Raw genomic sequence first — 9,816 nt, 5'->3', positions numbered from 1 at the left:
GAGTCAATCCCTCACTCTGCTACTTATTAATGATATATCCTTGAGGTTATAACTTAACTTATTTGGAACTCAGTTTCCTCATATGTAGAAGGAGGGGTAGATTGTATGATCTCCAAGGTCTCTTCCATATTTAAATCTTAGATTTTATTACCTGTGTAAGATCTATCTTATGAAGCATAGGGCCTACTAACAAAATTTATATATTACAAGACCTGTAACTTTTTTTTAAATTTAAGGAGATTCTAAGTTTAAGAGAACATTTGGGACACTTGTTTGTAGAAACAGAATTAGAATACGTACAAAATGGGAAGTGATCAGTTTTGAATGAAGCAATCTGGGCTTGAATTCAACCTTTCAATCAGTCAATCAAAAAGTATTGATTAAGTACATAATATGTGCCAGACCCTAAGCTGATGATACAAATACAAAGAATTAAACAATATCTGGCAATGAACATGCATTCCAATATCCTAATCAGTGAGGAAATAAATATATATCCATGTATTTATATGTATATACACATATACATACATAAAACATGTATTTATGCAATACAAATATAGAGTTATTAAATAGAAACATTTACAAAATATTTAAATATAAGGTAGTGTGGTAGAGAGGTATTCGCAATTGGTGAAATAAGATAGAAGAGCCAGGAAAGGATTTTGGCAGAAAACAATAATTGAACTCCATCTGAAAGGAAGAAAGAAATTCAGTGATGTAAAAATGATGAAGTGGTGTATTCCAAACATAGAAAGGTATAATCTAGAGGAACAGAAAAAGGAGATGGAGTGTTCCTTTTGAAGAATGAAGAGAAGGAAAGCTGAACATATTGCAGAGTATAGAAAGGGGAGTAATGTCCAATAATGTTAGAAAGGTAAGTTGGATCTATATTGTACAAGAATGTAAAAGTTAAAGAGAAGAGTTTATTAATTAATTAATGTGTTTGTTTTAAACTAAGAGGTAAAAGTTGGAGTTAATTAAGGAGGCAAGGCTAATGGACAGATCTGTACCTAATGAAAATTATTTTGGCAAGTGTGAAAGATGGATTGCACACACATGCATGCACGCATACATACTTATATATCACACTATATTATGCAGGCAAATGCATATAAATCTACACACGTATATGTACACACCACCTATACACATCAGAGTCATCTGAATAAAGATGACAGGTAAACACATAAGAGCTGATTAGGTGACCAAGATAGAGAAGAGGAGCTAAGAAAAAACCCTGGGAAATACCTGTAGTTAGGAGTCATGGTGTAAATGAAGAGCCAGAAAACACAATGCATTGATGAGTGAGTGAGTATAGAGAAAGCAGAGGTAGTGAACAAGATGCTTTTAGAAAGTTTGCTTGAGAAAGGGAGACAAGATGTGATACTAAGATTCTATAAACATTTCTGAGTATAAGGTGATAAGAATTTTGAAGGCAGTGTGAAAAGAACCAGTTGATAGGGAAAGGTTGAAAATTAGAGATAGGTGAGATAGTTAGTTGAAATATGCTAGAGTGAATGGAAAGGGATGGGAAGCTCACATTTAGAAGGCTTGGCTTTAGCGAGGAGAAGGGTCACATCTTCATCAGACACTGAAAGAAAGAAGAAAAGAGTGGGAGATAATGTCAAGGTGTTTTGAGATGAAGAGAAGGGACAGAAAGAAGATCCCAGTGGGAAAAAAAATCAAAGTTTTTTAAGAAGAAAGAAATAAGTCCTCAGCTGAGAAAGAAGAGGGAGTGGTAGTGTGGGTGACTACAGGAAGGAAGAAAAGGTTTGAAATAGCTTCTGAGGAGTGAAATGTAGAACCATTTAGGGAGAAGTAAAAGCATTGCCTTGATTCAGTGAAGGCCCAGATGATGTTAGAGAATGTGAATTTGTATGCCTAGTACACTTGCAAAATTCTTCCAGCTATGTTCAGAGGCTCATTATTAAGAGAGGAGATACTGAATGGGAGAAATTATCCAAAGGTGAGGTTTGGAGAGAAAAGCATGATAGCACAAGGAGGTGAGGCATTTAAGAGCATACAATAGAATAGTGATGAAATGGATAACTACTGGATTGAGATTGGAAAGGGAGAAAGATGAAAACAGAACAGATGCAATGATCTTCAGAGATATTATTTACTAGCATTTTGATTTAATGACAGTCATTTAACATTTTGAACCCATCTTTTCATCTGTAAAATGGGGATAATCATATTTAAACTATGTTGTTATTGTTCAGTTATTCAGTTGTGTCCAACCTTTCATTACTCCATGGACTATAACATGCTAAGCCCCTCTATCATCCACCATTTCCTCAAAGTCTCTCCAAGTTCATGTTTTTCTTCCTGTAGTATTCATCTTTTCCATCATGAAGTTCTCTTAATTTCAAGCCTAAGACTTTTCTTCTGTAATTCATTATATTTCTTACATTGAGTTAAGTATCATTTTGCCATGATAGTTAAATATTTTAGTTTAGTAACTAATTATATATATACACACACACATATATATGTATGTATATATACACACATATGTGTGTGTATATATATATATATATATATATACATATACATATATATATATATATATACATATACATATAAACACATATATGATAAGAGAAAATTCCACTAATGGCAAAATAACAAAAATATTTTCTTATTATCTTGGGAATGAATAGAAATAATTTAAATATACCTTTTTAATAGTCATCATATGCAACCTATTATCGAGACATGACCTTTAACATTACATTTTATATAAAGAAGATAGTTTACACAACACTTAAGAAACAAGATGGACCCCATAAATTTCTACTCATTCCTACTGGAGAACACTTAAAAAAAACAAAAACTTTTGCTGATTTAAAAAATCTGCTAATTTGGCCATGGTTGTTTTGTTTGGCTAAACAGAATAGCTCTTTCAGACTTTTAAATAGTTCTCTTAAAATGACCATCTTAATTTGAGTTCTACTATTATATTGATTCATGAGAAAAGATTGCATTTTTCCAAACTAATACCAGAATGATACAAAAAATTGACACCAAAGCAGCACTGTCATATTTTCAATGATTAAAAGATTGTTCAACTTTAACTTAATTCAATCCACAAAGTTCTTGGTTTAGTTTTACAAAGTCTCAGGATGATTTTGCTCAGAAATCTACCAAGAAGGCTGAGACAAAACTGAGAAAATGCATTAACATATCAAACTGAGCAGCTCTACACCTTTTCATCTAGACCCACCTTAGAAGGTCATCAACTCATAGGACTAATGGCTGTTCTTACCTGATTCATAGCTGACTAAGATTTATGATCATGACTTTTTACACTCTACTACTTTTTCTTGAAAAACCAAAGACATGAGAATAGGAAAAGTAGTCTTCAAATACTCATGAAGGATCTCTTAGAATCTCTTTTTAAAACTTATAAAGGTGCAGGAAGTAAAATCTGTGCTTTCTAACACACTAAAAAATGTTTCATATTTGGAAAAAAAATTATACCCATGAACACTATGTATGAAGTGATATTATAATACGGAAACCAATAAATTCATTTACTTACATTTACATTTAATTAGAAATTTATCAAAAAATGAAAATAGAGTGTGTCATTATAATTCATCTGACTCTGAACTGTTTGTTGCCTTTGAAACTGTGAGTAGAAAAACATCATGGAACACTTCATTAGTTACATTGCCATTACCATGGGAGATAGTGTGGTGCAGTGGAAAGAGTATTGGTTTTGATAACAAATTCTCTGGATTCAAATCCTACCTCTGTCACTTTCAACTTGGGAAAAAAGCTTCTCTGGACCCTGGATTTCCTCATCTGTAAAATGAGGGAAATAGATGACCTATAAGGTCCCTTCCATCATTAGAGTCTGTGATTCTATACTTCTTTCTCCAATGTCAAGTAGAGTCATCCTGTTCTACTGGAACTTGACTTTGCACTCACTTAGATTTACATGACATTGGTGTTTTTTCCTGCAGCAGTAGTAAAGCTCATGCAACATAGTAGCAAAAAAAAGTTATTGCTGTTAATAAAGAGAATTTAAAAAAGAACATTTTAATCAAAAAGTTGATATTGGACATTCTTGTTTGCTGCACCAGCATTATTGGGTGTTGCATTACCTCATCCTGACTTCTGATACTCCATGCATGTTCACCTCAATAGTGTACTAGAACCAGCTTGAACTACTGCAAGAGCTGATTGTTAAATTTTCAGTGGACATTTATACCTTGGAAAATCAGCAAAGGCTACAAATATGTCTTGATTTATTTTGCTAGCCATCTAGACTTAAGAAAGAGATGGAGAAAATATTAATCATGCAGATAAGACCTAAAAGTGTCATATTCCTACTCTTTCCCCTCTAGAGAATCAGTTGTTAAACATTTTTTTCAGCATACCTATGCCTGTTAATTACCCCAGTCCACAAAATGTAGTACGGTGGAAAGTTGAGGTGGCAACATGTAGTTGAAACAAATAAGGGAAAATATTTACTTCTTTGAGTATAAGACTTTTGTTCCCCATAGTAAGAAAGCCTAAATTTCTTAGCAGAGGTAAAATCTTATGTGGAAGGTTAATTCTGATTGACAGGGACTAGTCAGTGAAAGGTAACTTTAAAATGGATTGTAAAACTGTTATTGCCATTAATTGACCTTTAAAAATGGTATTCTGAAATGCAATGTACACCATATCAACCTTGGCATGTACAATATACTATACTCCATTTTCCCTAATCATAATAATCTCTTCTGTTGAATTTTCTGGAGCAAATGAGACCAAATGAGACCAAATCTAAGACTAATGAGACCAAAATCATAGGTTTGATCACTATACACAATATAATTAACTTTATATTATTTTCCAATCACAGACTGAACTGTGTTCTAATAAGTATTTGACAAATTCAGAGGAAGGGAGGGTACTATGAATGGATCATTGCAAATCCAATATTATTTCTGGAAAAAATCCAAAGAAATGGTTTAAAAATGGGTCAGTGGCAGCATTTCCATCTCTATATTTTTTATCATCTATTCTGTATCTGTGTCTAGCTATATCCTAATGTGCCTAATTTCTAACAACCTGTGATTTTACATGCTTGAATCCCAGAGATATTTATTCTGACCTTTAACCAACGTGATGGACACCTTACTACTTCCTAAGGTAGCCCATTTTATTTTACTTATATTTAAACGAGAGAAAGGTCTTCCTTAAGACTAATCAAACTATAATTTCATATAATTTCCACCAATTTGTCCTAGTTCTGTCCTTTAAGAGGGAACAGGTTAGGTTATTTTTCTTCAGTCTATCCTTACAGATTATTGTCTCAAGTACCCTCACCATTTCCTGACTCTGCCACTTAATTGGATTTGTGAGCTTGGGAAAGTAAAAAGCTTTCAGAGGATTAGCTTCCTTATATGTAAAATGAGAGAACTGGACTGAATGGTCCCTTCCAGCTCTACCAGTAGGCACTTCTCTGATTTTTGGTTGTTTTCCTCAGTATGGGCTTTAACTTACCATGTGCCTACTAAAAAGTGCCACAGAATGGGACCAGAACAAATGAATATTGTCCCATTCAAGATAGTTGCTTAGTGAGACTGCACATATTTTCTACATGTCATGTAGGCTTGTTATGATGGCCAGGGGTTAGTTTATCTAGAAATGAAATTTATGATTCTTGAATTCAAGGTCCGGTTCAGCCTTTGTGTTTGAGGCCAAGCCAGAAGTCAGAGAACAGTCAGTCAAAGTTCATGGAGTTAGGAAATGGAGCTTCTTGTGTAAGGAATAGCAAGGAGGCCAGTGTCACTAGATTTCACAGTATGTGGTGCGAATAAGGTATAAAAAGACTACAAAGTTAGAAGGGGGCCAGATTATGTACTTCCAAGGCTTTACCCTGGGTACTCTCACTCTGTTTACTCTTCTGGTGACCTTATCAACTCTCATGAGTTTATGTTCTCTGTGCTAGTGACTATCACATCTACATACCCAATCCTAGTCTCTTAACTGCTTCAATCCTACATCATTAATTGTTCAATGCACCTTTCAAACTGAATATCCTACAGGCATCTCATACATATGAATGAACTTCTTACCTTCTTCTCCAAGTTTTCCTATTTCTTTCCAGGATACTATTATCTTTTCCTTGCTATAAACCTTGACTCAACACTCTTACCCCAAGTATCCAATCACTTGCCAAATTTCTACCTCTAAAACATAAATTACATAAGTAATCTTTCTACTCACATAACCATCACCCTAGTTAAGGCTGACATCAGCTCTTGTGTAAATTTTTGCAATAATCTTTTAACTCTTCCCCCTGCCTAAAGTGGCTCCTACCTTCCATTCTATATTCCACATAGATGCTAAAGTGTTTTCCTAAAGTGCTAGTCTAAGCATCTCACTACCCTATTCAAGTAATTCAGTGGTTCCAGATTGCCACAAGGATTTAATATGAACTCCTTTCTTTGGCTTTTAAATCCTTTTTCAACTGGGGCTCAATCCACTTTTTATGCTTTATTACATATCACTTCTTTCACTCACACTAGTGTTCATCTAAATTGTCCTTAAAAAAAAAATCCCCATCTGCAACACTTTTCCCATCTCTGTGCCTTTGTATTGAGTGTTCCCATTACTAGAATGCACTACTTTCTCACCTCTGTCTCTCAGTAACTTAATAATCCTTCTTCTCAGCTCAAGTGACATCTATACAAAGGCTTTCTTGACCCCTTCTTCCTAAAATTTTCATTCATTAATTTTGCATACACCTATATATGTACACGTTGTCTCCTCTGCCTAGATTAAAAACTTCTAGAGGGCATAAGCTTTTCAGTTTTTTTTTTGGCTTTATCTTTCATAATACCTGGAATCTGATAGTGCTATATTAACTGGTGACTTCTTGAAATGTCAATATAACCAATAAGTATAATCTTTTATAATAGTAACTGGTACTTATATAACACTTTACCATTCTCAAAGCATTTTTGTTCAGTCATTTCAGTCATGTCTGATTTTTCATGAGATTATTTGGGGTTTTCTTGACAAAATACTAGAGTGATTTGCCATTTCCTTCTCCAGCTCATTTTACTGATAACAAAAGGGAGGCAAACAAGCTTAAGTGACTTGTCCAGTGTCTCATTGCTAGTAAGTGTCTAAAACCAGATTTGAACTCAGGAAGAGGAGTTTTCCTGACTCCAGGCCTAAGACACTATCCATTGTACCACCTAGGTGGCCAACCAAAGCACTTTATATGTGTTATATGATTTAATTCCCAAATAGTGATAGTGCTATTATTATACTTATTTAATAGGTAGAGAAACTGAGGCTAAGAGGGGTTAAGTGACTTACCCAGTGTCATATTAGTATTTGAGGCAGGGTTGGAGTTCACTTTGGTGCCAAGTCCAGTAATCTCTCCACTTTTCTACCTAGCTGTCTATTAGTCTGCAGAGATTAAGCTCTATTCATCTAATATATTCAACAAATGCTTTCTTAAAGGACATTGGAAATAGTTCATTTGTATAGTTTTTGCTCTGTCATAGAAATTCTGTGACTACAAAGTCATGAGAAAAGTTAAGACTTCCAGAAGTATGTGAGGGAATCAGGCTGTTTCTCAGTCAGAAAGGAAGGAAATTGATTCCTGAGCATTAGATCTTACTGTTATGTCACACATCTTGAAACTTCTCTAATAAGATATAAAATTTGTGGTTTTGGCAGTCAGACATCTTTAGTCACCTTTGGCTATTATATTAAATGCCACAATGGAGCACTTTTATCATTTAAAAAAATGCATTGTAAAATGTCCTTTCATGCACATAGAAATTTGAGTGTTAGCCTGGAGAAGGAGTGAGGGCAATTTGTCATTGAAATATATTTGTACTGAGGGGCAGCTAAGTGGTACAGTGGATAGAACACCTGCCCTGGAGTCAGGAGGACCTCAGTTTAAATCTGGCCTCAGATACTCACTAGCTGTGTAATCCTAGGCAAGTCACTTAGCCCCAATTGCCTCCAAATACATACATATATACACACATGTATATATACATATATACAAATATATGCACCTCTCTCTCTCTCTCTCTCTCTCTCTCTCTCTCTCTCTCTCTATATATATATATATATATATATATATATATATATACATATACACATATGTATGTATGTATATATAAGCAAGTGTGTGTGTATTGGAGGAGGAATGCTTAGAATTAGACCTGATTTAATCATTTTAGTGATATTCTAGGAAGGATTCTCCCTTGATCAATGCTGATGAGTAAATGTTCTACAATTTATGGTCTTACAAAATTTTCTGGGGACACTGAGGGATTTTACTTTCTTAGGGTTAGGCAATCCATATGTGCCAGAGACAGTATTTAAATCCAGATCTTATTGGACATTATGCTATACTTCCTCTCTTATTAGATATATGAATAATCAGAATTCTAGTAGAGATTATAAACCATCTTGAAATAGGTAGAATGCTTTAAAAATTCCAAGATGCTTTAGTGTGAATTCTCAGTATTAGACTGTTATATATATTGCCATGGGTAGTTGGTAAAATTCCCTAGGTTCTGAGATAAGGTAATATAGATCTTAGAGAATTCAAGTTATGGTCAATTAAGAAATTAAATAGATCCACAGTTTTATTGGTGAGGGTAATCCTACCATTAATGCAGACCACAACCTCTACCATACTTCAGTAAGTCATATTTTAAAAAAAATCTAATTATCATAAATTAGACAAACATGAACACTTTCCGTTAGAAGAACATTCGAAAAAGGACTGCATGTGAAACTTTCCTCTCCCTTATATATAATTTGCTGTTGTTTTGGTATATTTTGAATTTAACATGTTAGTTCTAACAGTCATGTGTCTCTGTTTCTGAAGTTTTCTCTATTCTATTCTGTTTATTTGTAATTATTGATCAAATATATTTTAAATTTGTCTTCCTTTTTAAAGTATTGCTATAACTAACCCCACATCCCTAACACTTACCTCTCAAAAAATAAAATAAAAGTACTTTCATGTAGTAAATAAACAGTCATTTTAAAAATCCACATGTTGCATCTGAAAATATAAGTCATTTTGTTACTCTGGTCCACGAGCTCTCTTCAAGAGATGTAGGGATGTAAAAATCGTTATCAGTCTCTAGAGTTGTAATTGTTATTTTGTTGATCACTGTATCTTTCATAGTTATTTTTCTTGACAATGTTAGAGTGATTGCATAAATTATCTTAAAACTGCTTACCTTGCTCTTCAACCATTCACAAAGTCCGCCAAAGAATTTCTTCCTTTCATTCTGTTTACAGAACAATATTCCGTCATATCCCACATACCAGTCATTCTACATGTAATAGGAGTAAGATTTACTTTACATTGTATGTAATAGTTTCCCTTCCAGGAGGTAAGGCAGTCATCCTCAAAATTTAGTTGGTCCAGAGTACTGGGGGTCTAAATATCATGAAACATCATGAAAATTGGTGTTCTTGTAATCTGGCAGAAGTTCCACTTCCAAAAAAGACATCTTTCTGACCCAGCCTTAAATTATAATCCTACTGAATATGGAGATAAACAGGAGCAGAATCTTTTTTCTTCTTTTTAATAATTATATGCTTTTAATTATTTGCTATAACAATAGTTATTTTATTGAATTTTATTATCTATTAAGTTTTTTCCAGTCCTAAGCCTGAATTATTGGACTGGTCTGTGTTAGGTTTGGTATCGGATGCTTGGCATTAATGGGAAATATTCAATTGCAATTATTTTTCCAATTAGGTGGCTGAAGTGGGAGGAAGGGTGATTTAGGGGGAAAAGATGCCTCAGGTGATTAGGGT

This window comes from Phascolarctos cinereus, unplaced genomic scaffold (assembly GCF_003287225.1).
Source record: "Phascolarctos cinereus isolate Bilbo 61053 unplaced genomic scaffold, phaCin_HiC Scaffold_4;HRSCAF=312, whole genome shotgun sequence".
NCBI lineage: Eukaryota > Metazoa > Chordata > Mammalia > Diprotodontia > Phascolarctidae > Phascolarctos > Phascolarctos cinereus.
This window is presented reverse-complemented; position numbering follows the sequence as displayed.